The sequence below is a fragment of the Chiloscyllium punctatum genome, chromosome 23 (genome assembly GCF_047496795.1).
Source record: "Chiloscyllium punctatum isolate Juve2018m chromosome 23, sChiPun1.3, whole genome shotgun sequence".
Taxonomy (NCBI): domain Eukaryota; kingdom Metazoa; phylum Chordata; class Chondrichthyes; order Orectolobiformes; family Hemiscylliidae; genus Chiloscyllium; species Chiloscyllium punctatum.
Genome location: NC_092761.1, coordinates 21,170,173 through 21,185,014, shown reverse-complemented (window position 1 = coordinate 21,185,014; position 14,842 = coordinate 21,170,173).

Sequence of the window (14,842 nt, the reverse complement as noted above, 5' to 3'; positions counted from 1 at the left end):
GGGGAATCGAGGGGTTATATTCCAGACTGAGGGTTTTAATCAGGAAGGGGGAATCGAGGGGTTATATTCCAGGAGGAGGGGTTTAATCAGGAAAGGTGAATCGAGGGGTTATATTCCAGGCTGAGGGGTTTAATCGGGAATGGGAATCGAGGGGTTATATTCAAGGCTGAGTGGTTTAATCAGGAAGGGGGAATCGCGGGGTTATATTCCAGGTTGAGATGCTTAATCAGGAAGGGGAATCGAGGGGTTATATTCCAGGTCGAGGGGTTTAATCGGGAAGGGGAATCAAGGGTTTATATTCCAGGTTGAGATGGTTAATCAGGAAGGGGGAATCGAGGCGTTATATTCCAGGACGAGGGGTTTAATCGGGAAGGGGGAATCGAGGGGTTATATTCCAGGTTGAGATGGTTAATCAGGAAGGGGAATCGAGGGGTTATATTCCAGGTCGAGGGGTTTAATCGGGAAGGGGAATCAAGGGTTTATATTCCAGGTTGAGATGGTTAATCAGGAAGGGGGAATCGAGGCGTTATATTCCAGGACGAGGGGTTTAATCGGGAAGGGGGAATCGAGGGGTTATATTCCAGGTTGAGATGGTTAATCAGGAAGGGGAATCGAAGGGTTATATTCCAGACTGAGGGGTTTAATCAGGAAGGGGGAATCGAGAGGTTATATTCCAGACTGAGGGGTTTAATCAGGAAGGGGAATCGAGGGGTTATATTCCAGACTGAGGGGTTTAATCAGGAAGGGGAATCGAGGGGTTATGTTCCAGGCCGAGGGGTTTAGTCAGGAAGGGCAATCGAGGGGTTATATTCCAGGCTGAAGGGTTTAATCGGGAATGGGAATCGAGGGGTTATATTCAAGGCTGAGGGGTTTAATCGGGAAGAGGGAATCGAGTGGTTATATTCCAGGCTGAGGGGTTTAATTGGGAATGGGAATCGAGGGGTTATATTCCAGGCTGAGGGGTTTAATCGGGAAGGGGAATTGAGGGGTTATATTCCAGGCCGAGGGGTTTAATCGGGAAGGGGAACCGAGGGGTTATATTCCAGGCTGAAGCGTTGTAATCAGGAAGGGGGAATTGAGGGTTTATATTCCAGGCTGAGATGGTTAATCAGTAAATGGAATCGAGGGATTATAATCCAGGCCGAAGCGTTTAATACAGGAACGGGGAATCGAGGGGTTATATTCCAGGCCGAGGGGTTTAATCGTGAAGGGGACTCGAGGGGTTATATTCCAGGCTGAGGGGTTTAATCAGGAAGGGGAATCGAGGGGATATATTCCAGGCCGAGGGGTTTAGTCAGGAAGGGCAATCGAGGGGTTATATTCCAGGCTGAAGGGTTTAATCGGGAATGGGAATCGAGGGGTTATATTCAAGGCTGAGGGGTTTAATCGGGAAGAGGGAATCGAGTGGTTATATTCCAGGCTGAGGGGTTTAATCGGGAATGGGAATCGAGGGGTTATATTCAAGGCTGAGGGGTTTAATCGGGAAGATGGAATCGAGTGGTTATATTCCAGGCTGAAGGGTTTCATCAGAAAGGGGAATCGAGGGGTAATATTCCAGGCAGAGGTGTTTAATCGTGAACGGGAATCAAGGGCTTCTATTCCAGGCCAAGGGGTTTAATCAGGAAGGGCAATCAAGGGGTTATATTCCAGGTTGAGATGGTTAATCAGGAAGGGGAATCGAGAGGTTATATTCCAGGCCAAGGGGTTTCATCAGGAATAGGGAATCGAGGGGTTATATTCCAGGCCGAGGGGTTTCATCAGGAATGGGGAATCGAGGGGTTATATTCCAGGCCGAGGGGTTTAATCAGGAAGGGGGAATCGATGGGTTATATTCCAGGCTGACGGGTTTTATCAGGAAGGGGAATCGAAGGGTTATATTCCAGGACGAGGAGTTTAATCAGGAAGGGGGAATCGAGGGGTTCTATTCCAGGACGAGGGGTTTAATCAAGAAGGGGGAATCGCGGGGTTATATTCCAGGACGAGGGGTTTAATCAGGAAGGGGAATCGAGAGGTTATATTCCAGGCCGTGGGGTTTAGTCAGGAAGGGGAATCGAGAGGTTATATTCCAGGCTGAGGGGTTTAATCAGGAAGAGGAATAGAGGGGTTATATTCCAGGACGAGTGGTTCAATCGGGAACGGGGAATCGAGGGGTTATATTCCAGGCTGAGGGGTTTAATCAGGAAGTGGAATCGAGGGGTTATATTCCAGGCTGAGGGGTTTAATCAGGAACGGGGAATCGAGGGGTTATCTTCCAGGCTGAGGGGTTGAATCAGGAAGGGGGAATCGAGGGGTTATATTCCAGGCCGAAGGGTTTACTCAGAAAGGGCAATCAAGGGGTTATAATACAGGTTGAGGGATTTACCTGGAATGGGAATCGAGAGGTTATATTCCAGGCTGAGGGGTATAATTGGGAAGGGGGAATCGAGTGGTTATATTACAGGCTGAAGGGTTTCATCAGAAAGGGGAATCGAGGGGTTATATTCCAGGATGAGGTGTTTAATCGGGAAGGGGAATCGAGGCCTTATATACCAGGCTGAGGGGTTTAATCGGGAAGTGGGAATCAAAGGGTTATATTCCAGGCCGAGGGGTTTAATCAGGAAGGGGGAATCGAGGGGTTATATTCCAGACTGAAAGTTTTAATCAGGAAGGGGAATCGAGGGGTTATATTCCAGGCCGAGGGGTTTAATCAGGAAGGGGAATCGAGGGGTTATATTCCAGGCTGAGATGGTTAATCAGGAAGGGGGAATCGAGGGGTTATATTCCAGACTGAGGGGTTTAATCAGGAAGGGGGAATCGAGAGGTTATATTCCAGACTGAGGGGTTTAATCAGGAAGGGGAATCGAGGGGTTATATTCCAGACTGAGGGGTTTAATCAGGAAGGGGAATCGAGGGGTTATGTTCCAGGCCGAGGGGTTTAGTCAGGAAGGGCAATCGAGGGGTTATATTCCAGGCTGAAGGGTTTAATCGGGAATGGGAATCGAGGGGTTATATTCAAGGCTGAGGGGTTTAATCGGGAAGAGGGAATCGAGTGGTTATATTCCAGGCTGAGGGGTTTAATTGGGAATGGGAATCGAGGGGTTATATTCCAGGCTGAGGGGTTTAATCGGGAAGGGGAATTGAGGGGTTATATTCCAGGCCGAGGGGTTTAATCGGGAAGGGGAACCGAGGGGTTATATTCCAGGCTGAAGCGTTGTAATCAGGAAGGGGGAATTGAGGGTTTATATTCCAGGCTGAGATGGTTAATCAGTAAATGGAATCGAGGGATTATAATCCAGGCCGAAGCGTTTAATACAGGAACGGGGAATCGAGGGGTTATATTCCAGGCCGAGGGGTTTAATCGTGAAGGGGACTCGAGGGGTTATATTCCAGGCTGAGGGGTTTAATCAGGAAGGGGAATCGAGGGGATATATTCCAGGCCGAGGGGTTTAGTCAGGAAGGGCAATCGAGGGGTTATATTCCAGGCTGAAGGGTTTAATCGGGAATGGGAATCGAGGGGTTATATTCAAGGCTGAGGGGTTTAATCGGGAAGAGGGAATCGAGTGGTTATATTCCAGGCTGAGGGGTTTAATCGGGAATGGGAATCGAGGGGTTATATTCAAGGCTGAGGGGTTTAATCGGGAAGATGGAATCGTGTGGTTATATTCCAGGCTGAAGGGTTTCATCAGAAAGGGGAATCGAGGGGTAATATTCCAGGCAGAGGTGTTTAATCGTGAACGGGAATCAAGGGCTTCTATTCCAGGCCAAGGGGTTTAATCAGGAAGGGCAATCAAGGGGTTATATTCCAGGTTGAGATGGTTAATCAGGAAGGGGAATCGAGAGGTTATATTCCAGGCCAAGGGGTTTCATCAGGAATAGGGAATCGAGGGGTTATATTCCAGGCCGAGGGGTTTCATCAGGAATGGGGAATCGAGGGGTTATATTCCAGGCCGAGGGGTTTAATCAGGAAGGGGGAATCGATGGGTTATATTCCAGGCTGACGGGTTTTATCAGGAAGGGGAATCGAAGGGTTATATTCCAGGACGAGGAGTTTAATCAGGAAGGGGGAATCGAGGGGTTCTATTCCAGGACGAGGGGTTTAATCAAGAAGGGGGAATCGCGGGGTTATATTCCAGGACGAGGGGTTTAATCAGGAAGGGGAATCGAGAGGTTATATTCCAGGCCGTGGGGTTTAGTCAGGAAGGGGAATCGAGAGGTTATATTCCAGGCTGAGGGGTTTAATCAGGAAGAGGAATAGAGGGGTTATATTCCAGGACGAGTGGTTCAATCGGGAACGGGGAATCGAGGGGTTATATTCCAGGCTGAGGGGTTTAATCAGGAAGTGGAATCGAGGGGTTATATTCCAGGCTGAGGGGTTTAATCAGGAACGGGGAATCGAGGGGTTATCTTCCAGGCTGAGGGGTTGAATCAGGAAGGGGGAATCGAGGGGTTATATTCCAGGCCGAAGGGTTTACTCAGAAAGGGCAATCAAGGGGTTATAATACAGGTTGAGGGATTTACCTGGAATGGGAATCGAGAGGTTATATTCCAGGCTGAGGGGTATAATTGGGAAGGGGGAATCGAGTGGTTATATTACAGGCTGAAGGGTTTCATCAGAAAGGGGAATCGAGGGGTTATATTCCAGGATGAGGTGTTTAATCGGGAAGGGGAATCGAGGCCTTATATACCAGGCTGAGGGGTTTAATCGGGAAGTGGGAATCAAAGGGTTATATTCCAGGCCGAGGGGTTTAATCAGGAAGGGGGAATCGAGGGGTTATATTCCAGACTGAAAGTTTTAATCAGGAAGGGGAATCGAGGGGTTATATTCCAGGCCGAGGGGTTTAATCAGGAAGGGGAATCGAGGGGTTATATTCCAGGCTGAGATGGTTAATCAGGAAGGGGGAATCGAGGGGTTATATTCCAGGCGGAGGGGTTTAATCAGGAAGGGGGAATCGAGGGGTTATATTCAAGGCTGAGGGGTTTAATCGGGAAGGGGAATCGAGGGGTTATATTCCAGGCTGAGATGGTTAATCAGGAAGGGGGAATCGAGGGGTTATATTCCAGGCCGAGGGGTTTCATCAGGAATGGGGAATCGAGGGGTTATATTCCAGGCCGAGGGGTTTAATCAGGAAGGGGAATCGAAGGGTCATATTCAAGGCTGAGTGGTTTAATCAGGAAGGGGGAATCGAGGGGTTATATTCCAGACTGAGGGTTTTAATCAGGAAGGGGGAATCGAGGGGTTATATTCCAGGAGGAGGGGTTTAATCAGGAAAGGTGAATCGAGGGGTTATATTCCAGGCTGAGGGGTTTAATCGGGAATGGGAATCGAGGGGTTATATTCAAGGCTGAGTGGTTTAATCAGGAAGGGGGAATCGCGGGGTTATATTCCAGGTTGAGATGCTTAATCAGGAAGGGGAATCGAGGGGTTATATTCCAGGTCGAGGGGTTTAATCGGGAAGGGGAATCAAGGGTTTATATTCCAGGTTGAGATGGTTAATCAGGAAGGGGGAATCGAGGCGTTATATTCCAGGACGAGGGGTTTAATCGGGAAGGGGGAATCGAGGGGTTATATTCCAGGTTGAGATGGTTAATCAGGAAGGGGAATCGAAGGGTTATATTCCAGACTGAGGGGTTTAATCAGGAAGGGGGAATCGAGAGGTTATATTCCAGACTGAGGGGTTTAATCAGGAAGGGGAATCGAGGGGTTATATTCCAGACTGAGGGGTTTAATCAGGAAGGGGAATCGAGGGGTTATGTTCCAGGCCGAGGGGTTTAGTCAGGAAGGGCAATCGAGGGGTTATATTCCAGGCTGAAGGGTTTAATCGGGAATGGGAATCGAGGGGTTATATTCAAGGCTGAGGGGTTTAATCGGGAAGAGGGAATCGAGTGGTTATATTCCAGGCTGAGGGGTTTAATTGGGAATGGGAATCGAGGGGTTATATTCCAGGCTGAGGGGTTTAATCGGGAAGGGGAATTGAGGGGTTATATTCCAGGCCGAGGGGTTTAATCGGGAAGGGGAACCGAGGGGTTATATTCCAGGCTGAAGCGTTGTAATCAGGAAGGGGGAATTGAGGGTTTATATTCCAGGCTGAGATGGTTAATCAGTAAATGGAATCGAGGGATTATAATCCAGGCCGAAGCGTTTAATACAGGAACGGGGAATCGAGGGGTTATATTCCAGGCCGAGGGGTTTAATCGTGAAGGGGACTCGAGGGGTTATATTCCAGGCTGAGGGGTTTAATCAGGAAGGGGAATCGAGGGGATATATTCCAGGCCGAGGGGTTTAGTCAGGAAGGGCAATCGAGGGGTTATATTCCAGGCTGAGGGGTTTAATCAGGAAGGGGAATCGAGGGGATATATTCCAGGCCGAGGGGTTTAGTCAGGAAGGGCAATCGAGGGGTTATATTCCAGGCTGAGGGGTTTAATCGGGAATGGGAATCGAGGGGTTATATTCAAGGCTGAGGGGTTTAATCGGGAAGATGGAATCGAGTGGTTATATTCCAGGCTGAAGGGTTTCATCAGAAAGGGGAATCGAGGGGTAATATTCCAGGCAGAGGTGTTTAATCGTGAACGGGAATCAAGGGCTTCTATTCCAGGCCAAGGGGTTTAATCAGGAAGGGCAATCAAGGGGTTATATTCCAGGTTGAGATGGTTAATCAGGAAGGGGAATCGAGAGGTTATATTCCAGGCCAAGGGGTTTCATCAGGAATAGGGAATCGAGGGGTTATATTCCAGGCCGAGGGGTTTCATCAGGAATCGGGAATCGAGGGGTTATATTCCAGGCCGAGGGGTTTAATCAGGAAGGGGGAATCGATGGGTTATATTCCAGGCTGACGGGTTTTATCAGGAAGGGGAATCGAAGGGTTATATTCCAGGACGAGTGGTTCAATCGGGAACGGGGAATCGAGGGGTTATATTCCAGGCTGAGGGGTTTAATCAGGAAGTGGAATCGAGGGGTTATATTCCAGGCTGAGGGGTTTAATCAGGAACGGGGAATCGAGGGGTTATCTTCCAGGCTGAGGGGTTGAATCAGGAAGGGGGAATCGAGGGGTTATATTCCAGGCCGAAGGGTTTACTCAGAAAGGGCAATCAAGGGGTTATAATACAGGTTGAGGGATTTACCTGGAATGGGAATCGAGAGGTTATATTCCAGGCTGAGGGGTATAATTGGGAAGGGGGAATCGAGTGGTTATATTACAGGCTGAAGGGTTTCATCAGAAAGGGGAATCGAGGGGTTATATTCCAGGATGAGGTGTTTAATTGGGAAGGGGAATCGAGGCCTTATATACCAGGCTGAGGGGTTTAATCGGGAAGTGGGAATCAAAGGGTTATATTCCAGGCCGAGGGGTTTAATCAGGAAGGGGGAATCGAGGGGTTATATTCCAGACTGAAAGTTTTAATCAGGAAGGGGAATCGAGGGGTTATATTCCAGGCCGAGGGGTTTAATCAGGAAGGGGAATCGAGGGGTTATATTCCAGGCTGAGATGGTTAATCAGGAAGGGGGAATCGAGGGGTTATATTCCAGGCGGAGGGGTTTAATCAGGAAGGGGGAATCGAGGGGTTATATTCAAGGCTGAGGGGTTTAATCGGGAAGGGGAATCGAGGGGTTATATTCCAGGCTGAGATGGTTAATCAGGAAGGGGGAATCGAGGGGTTATATTCCAGGCCGAGGGGTTTCATCAGGAATGGGGAATCGAGGGGTTATATTCCAGGCCGAGGGGTTTAATCAGGAAGGGGAATCGAAGGGTTATATTCAAGGCTGAGTGGTTTAATCAGGAAGGGGGAATCGAGGGGTTATATTCCAGACTGAGGGTTTTAATCAGGAAGGGGGAATCGAGGGGTTATATTCCAGGAGGAGGGGTTTAATCAGGAAAGGTGAATCGAGGGGTTATATTCCAGGCTGAGGGGTTTAATCGGGAATGGGAATCGAGGGGTTATATTCAAGGCTGAGTGGTTTAATCAGGAAGGGGGAATCGCGGGGTTATATTCCAGGTTGAGATGCTTAATCAGGAAGGGGAATCGAGGGGTTATATTCCAGGTCGAGGGGTTTAATCGGGAAGGGGAATCAAGGGTTTATATTCCAGGTTGAGATGGTTAATCAGGAAGGGGGAATCGAGGCGTTATATTCCAGGACGAGGGGTTTAATCGGGAAGGGGGAATCGAGGGGTTATATTCCAGGTTGAGATGGTTAATCAGGAAGGGGAATCGAAGGGTTATATTCCAGACTGAGGGGTTTAATCAGGAAGGGGGAATCGAGAGGTTATATTCCAGACTGAGGGGTTTAATCAGGAAGGGGAATCGAGGGGTTATATTCCAGACTGAGGGGTTTAATCAGGAAGGGGAATCGAGGGGTTATGTTCCAGGCCGAGGGGTTTAGTCAGGAAGGGCAATCGAGGGGTTATATTCCAGGCTGAAGGGTTTAATCGGGAATGGGAATCGAGGGGTTATATTCAAGGCTGAGGGGTTTAATCGGGAAGAGGGAATCGAGTGGTTATATTCCAGGCTGAGGGGTTTAATCGGGAATGGGAATCGAGGGGTTATATTCAAGGCTGAGGGGTTTAATCGGGAAGAGGGAATCGAGTGGTTATATTCCAGGCTGAAGGGTTTCATCAGAAAGGGGAATCGAGGGGTAATATTCCAGGCAGAGGTGTTTAATCGGGAACGGGAATCAAGGGCTTCTATTCCAGGCCAAGGGGTTTTATCAGGAAGGGCAATCAAGGGGTTATATTCCAGGTTGAGATGGTTAATCAGGAAGGGGAATCGAGAGGTTATATTCCAGGCCAAGGGGTTTCATCAGGAATAGGGAATCGAGGGGTTATATTCCAGGCCGAGGGGTTGAGTCAGGAAGGGGGAATCGATGGGTTATATTCCAGGCTGACGGGTTTAATCAGGAAGGGGAATCGAAGGGTTATATTCCAGGACGAGGAGTTTAATCAGGAAGGGGAAACGAGAGGTAATATTCCAGGCTGAGGGGTTTAATCAGGAAGAGGAATAGAGGGGTTATATTCCAGGACGAGTGGTTTAATCGGGAACGGGGAATCGAGGGGTTATATTCCAGGCTGAGGGGTTTACCTGGAATGGGAATCGAGAGGTTATATTCCAGGCTGAGGGGTATAATTGGGAAGGTGGAATCGAGGGGTTATATTCCAGGAGGAGGGGTTTAATCAGGAAGTGGAATCGAGGGTTTATATTCCAGGCCGAGGGGTTTAATCTGGAAGGGGGAATCGAGGGGTTATATTCCAGGCCGAGGGGTTTAATCTGGAAGGGGGAATCGAGGGGTTATATTCCAGGCTGAGGGGTTTAATCAGGAAGGGGAATCGAGGGGTTATATTCCAGGCTGAGGGGTTTAATCAGGAAGGGGAATCGAGGGGTTATATTCCAGACTGAGGGGTTTAATCAGGAAGGGGAATCGAGGGGTTATATTCCAGGCCGAGGAGTTTAATCTGGAAGGGGGAATCGAGGGGTTATATTCCAGACCGAGGGGTTTAATCAGGAAGGGGAATCGAGGGGTTATATTCAAGGCTGAGGGGTTTAATCGGGAAGGGGAATCAAGGGGTTATATTCCAGGTTGAGATGGTTAATCAGGAAGGGGGAATCGAGGGGTTATATTCCAGGCGGAGGGGTTTAATCAGGAAGGGGGAATCAAGGGGGAATATTCCAGGACAAGGGGTTTAATCAGGAAGGGGGAATCGAGGGGTTATATTCCAGGAGGAGGGGTTTAATCAGTAAGGGGGAATCGAGGTGTTATATTCCAGGACGAGGGGTTTAATCTGGAAGGGGGAATCGCGGGGTTATATTCCAGGCCGAGGGGTTTAATCAGGAAGGGGAATCGAAGGGTTATATTCCAGGAGGAGGGGTTTAATCAGGAAGGGGGAATCAAGGGGTAATATTCCAGGATGAGGAGTTTAGTCAGGAGGGGGAATCGAGGGGTTATATTCCAGGCTGGGGGGCTTAATCGGGAATGGGAATCGAGGGGTTATATTCCAGGCTGTGGGGATTAATCAGGAAGGGGGAATCGAGGGGTTATATTCCAGGATGAGGGGCTTAATCAGGAAGGGGGAATCGAGAGGTTATATTCCAGGCTGAGGGGTTTAATCAGGAACGGGGAATCGAGGGGTTATATTCCAGGCTGAGGGGTTTAATCAGGAAGGGGGAATCAAGGAGTCATATTCCAGGATGAGGTGTTTAATCAGGAAGGGGGAATCGAGGGGTTATATTCCAGGCTGAGGGGTATAATTGGGAAGGGGGAATCGAGTGGTTATATTCCAGTCCGAGGGGTTTAATCAGGAAGGGGAATCGAGGGGTTATATGCCAGGATGAGGGGTTTAATCAGGAAGGGGGAATCGAGGGGTTATATTCCAGGATGAGGTGTTTAATCAGGAAGGGGGAATCGAGGGGTTATATTCCAGGCCGAGGGGTTTAATCAGGAAGGGGGAATCGAGGGGTTATATTCCAGGATGAGGGGTTTAATCAGGAAGGGGGAATCGAGGGGTTATATTACAGGATGAGGGGTTTAATCAGGAAGGGGGTATCGAGGGGTTATATTCCAGACTGAGGGGTTTAATCAGGAAGGGGAATCAAGGGGTTATATTCCAGGTTGAGATGCTTAATCAGGAAGGGGGAATCGAGGGGTTATATTCCAGGATGAGGGGTTTAATCAGGAAGGGGGAATCGCAGGGTTATATTCCAGGCCGAGGGGTTTAATCAGGAACGGGGAATCGAGGGGTTATATTTCAGGCCGAGGGGTTTAATCAGGAAGGGGGAATCGAGGGGTTATATTCCAGGCTGAGGGGTTTAATCAGGAAGGGGGAATCGAGGGGTTGTATTCCAGGCTGAGGGGTTTAATCAGGAAGGGGGAATCGAGGGGTTATATTCCAGGCTGAGGGGTTTAATCAGGAAGGGGGAATCGAGGGGTTATATTCCAGGCTGAGGTGTTTAATCAGGAAGGGGGAATCGAGGGGTTATATTCCAGGCTGAGGGGTTTAATCAGGAAGGGGGAATCGAGGGGTTATATTCCAGGCTGAGGGGTTTAATCAGGAAGGGGAAATTGAGGGGTTATATTCCAGGCCGTGGGGTTTAATCAGGAAGGGGGAATCGAGGGGTTATATTCCAGGCTGAGAGGTTTAATACAGGAAGGGGGAATCGAGGGGTTATATTCCAGGCCGTGGGGTTTAATCTGGAAGGGGGAATCGAGGGGTTATATTCCAGGCCGAGGGGTTTAATCTGGAAGGGGGAATCGAGGGGTTATATTCCAGGCCGAGGGGTTTAATCAGGAAGGGGGAATCGAGGGGTTATATTCCAGGCTGAGGGGTTAAATCAGGAAGGGGGAATCGAGGGGTTATATTCCAGGCTGAGGGGTTTAATCAGGAAGGGGAATCGAGGGGTTATATTGCAGGCCGAGGGGTTTAATCAGGAAGGGGGAATCCAGGGGTTATATTCCAGGCTGAGGGGTTTAAACAGGAAGGAGGAATCGAGGGGATATATTCCAGGATGAGGAGTTTAATCAGGAAGGGGAATCGAGGGGTCATATTCTAGGTCGAGGGGTTCAGTCAGGAAGAGCAATCAAGGGGTTATATTCCAGGCTGAGGGGTTTAATCGGGAATGGGAATCGAGGGGTTATATTCAAGGCTGAGGGGTTTAATCAGGAAGGGGAATCGAGGGGTTATATTCCAGTCCGAGGGGTTTAATCAGGAAGGGGAATCGAGGGGTTATATGCCAGGATGAGGGGTTTAATCAGGAAGGGGGAATCGAGGGGTTATATTCCAGGATGAGGTGTTTAATCAGGAAGGGGGAATCGAGGGGTTATATTCCAGGCCGAGGGGTTTAATCAGGAAGGGGGAATCGAGGGGTTATATTCCAGGATGAGGGGTTTAATCAGGAAGGGGGAATCGAGGGGTTATATTACAGGATGACGGGTTTAATCAGGAAGGGGGTATCGAGGGGTTATATTCCAGACTGAGGGGTTTAATCAGGAAGGGGAATCAAGGGGTTATATTCCAGGTTGAGATGCTTAATCAGGAAGGGGGAATCGAGGGGTTATATTCCAGGATGAGGGGTTTAATCAGGAAGGGGGAATCGCAGGGTTATATTCCAGGCCGAGGGGTTTAATCAGGAACGGGGAATCGAGGGGTTATATTTCAGGCCGAGGGGTTTAATCAGGAAGGGGGAATCGAGGGGTTATATTCCAGGCTGAGGGGTTTAATCAGGAAGGGGGAATCGAGGGGTTGTATTCCAGGCTGAGGGGTTTAATCAGGAAGGGGGAATCGAGGGGTTATATTCCAGGCTGAGGGGTTTAATCAGGAAGGGGGAATCGAGGGGTTATATTCCAGGCTGAGGTGTTTAATCAGGAAGGGGGAATCGAGGGGTTATATTCCAGGCTGAGGGGTTTAATCAGGAAGGGGGAATCGAGGGGTTATATTCCAGGCTGAGGGGTTTAATCAGGAAGGGGAAATTGAGGGGTTATATTCCAGGCCGTGGGGTTTAATCAGGAAGGGGGAATCGAGGGGTTATATTCCAGGCTGAGAGGTTTAATACAGGAAGGGGGAATCGAGGGGTTATATTCCAGGCCGTGGGGTTTAATCTGGAAGGGGGAATCGAGGGGTTATATTCCAGGCCGAGGGGTTTAATCTGGAAGGGGGAATCGAGGGGTTATATTCCAGGCCGAGGGGTTTAATCAGGAAGGGGGAATCGAGGGGTTATATTCCAGGCTGAGGGGTTAAATCAGGAAGGGGGAATCGAGGGGTTATATTCCAGGCTGAGGGGTTTAATCAGGAAGGGGAATCGAGGGGTTATATTGCAGGCCGAGGGGTTTAATCAGGAAGGGGGAATCCAGGGGTTATATTCCAGGCTGAGGGGTTTAAACAGGAAGGAGGAATCGAGGGGATATATTCCAGGATGAGGAGTTTAATCAGGAAGGGGAATCGAGGGGTCATATTCTAGGTCGAGGGGTTCAGTCAGGAAGAGCAATCCAGGGGTTATATTCCAGGCTGAGGGGTTTAATCGGGAATGGGAATCGAGGGGTTATATTCAAGGCTGAGGGGTTTAATCAGGAAGGGGAATCGAGGGGTTATATTCCAGGCCGAGGGGTTTAATCAGGAAGGGGGAATCGAGGGGTTATATTCCAGGCCGAGGGGGTTTAATCAGGAAGGGGGAATCGAGAGGTTATATTCCAGGATGAGGTGTTTAATCGGGAAGTGGGAATCAAAGTGTTATATTCCAGGCCGAGGGGTTTAATCAGGAAGGGGGAATCGAGGGGTTATATTCCAGGCCGTGGGGTTTAATACAGGAAGGGGGAATCGAGGGGTTATATTCCAGGCCGAGTGGTTTAATACAGGAAGGGGGAATCGAGAGGTTATATTCCAGGCCGTGGGGTTTACTCAAAAAGGGCAATCAAGGGGTTATATTCCAGGCTGAGGGGTTTACCGGGAAAGGGAAGCGAGAGGTTATATTCCAGGCTGAGGGGTATAATTGGGAAGGGGGAATCGAGGGGTTATATTCCAGTCCGAGGGGTTTAATACAGGAACGGGGAATCGAGGGGTTATATTCCAGGCCGAGGGGTTTAATCAGGAAGGGGGAATTGAGGGGTTATGTTCCAGGCCGAGGGGTTTAGTCAGGAAGGGCAATCGAGGGGTTATATTCCAGGCTGAGGGGTTTAATCGGGAATGGGAATCGAGGGGTTATATTCAAGGCTGAGGGGTTTAATCGGGAAGGGGGAATCGAGTGGTTATATTCCAGGCTGAAGGGTTTCATCAGAAAGGGGAATCGAGGGGTAATATTTCAGGCAGAGGGGTTTAATCGGGAACGGGAATCGAGGGCTTCTATTCCAGGCCAAGGGGTTTAATCAGGAAGGGGAATCAAGGGGTTATGTTCCAGGTTGAGATGGTTAATCAGGAAGGGGGAATCGAGGGGTTATATTCCAGGCTGAGATGATTAATCAGGAAGGGGAATCGAGAGGTTATATTCCAGGCCGAGGGGTGTCATCAGGAATGGGGATTCGAGGGGTTATATTCCAGGCTGAGGGGTTTAATCAGGAAGGGGAATCGAAGGGTTATATTCCAGGACGAGGGGTTTAATCAGGAAGGGGGAATCGCGGGGTTATATTCCAGGTCGTGGGGTTTAGTCAGGAAGGGGAATCGAGAGGTTATATTCCAGGCCGTGGGGTTTAGTCAGGAAGGGGAATCGAGGAGTTATATTCCAGGCCGTGGGGTTTAGTCAGGAAGGGGAATCGAGGGATTATATTCCAGGCCGTGGGGCTTAATCGTGAAGGTGACTCGAGGGGTTATATTCCAGGCCGTGGGGTTTAGTCAGGAAGGGGAATGGAGAGGTTATATTCCAGGCCGAGGGGTTTAATCAGGAAGGGGGAATCGAGGGGTTATATTCCAGGCTGAGGGGTTTAATCAGGAAGGGGGAATCGAAGGGTTATATTCCAGGACGAAGGGTTTAATCAAGAAGGGGGAATCGCAGGGTTATATTCCAGGACGAGGAGTTTAATCAGGAAGGGGAATCGAGAGGTTATATTCCAGGCCGTGGGGTTTAGTCAGGAAGGGGAATCGAGAGGTAATATTCCAGGCTGAGGTGTTTAATCAGGAAGAGGAATAGAGGGGTTATATTCCAGGACGAGTGGTTTAATCGGGAACGGGGAATCGAGTGGTTATATTCCAGGCCGAGGGGTTTACCTGGAATGGGAATCGAGAGGTTATATTCCAGGCTGAGGGGTATAATTGGGAAGGGGGAATCGAGGGGTTATATTCCAGGAGGAGGGGTTTAATGAGGAAGTGGAATCGTGGGTTTATATTCCAGGCTGAGGGGTTTAATCGGGAAGTGGGAATCAAAGGGTTATATTCCAGGCCGAGGGGTTTAATCAGGA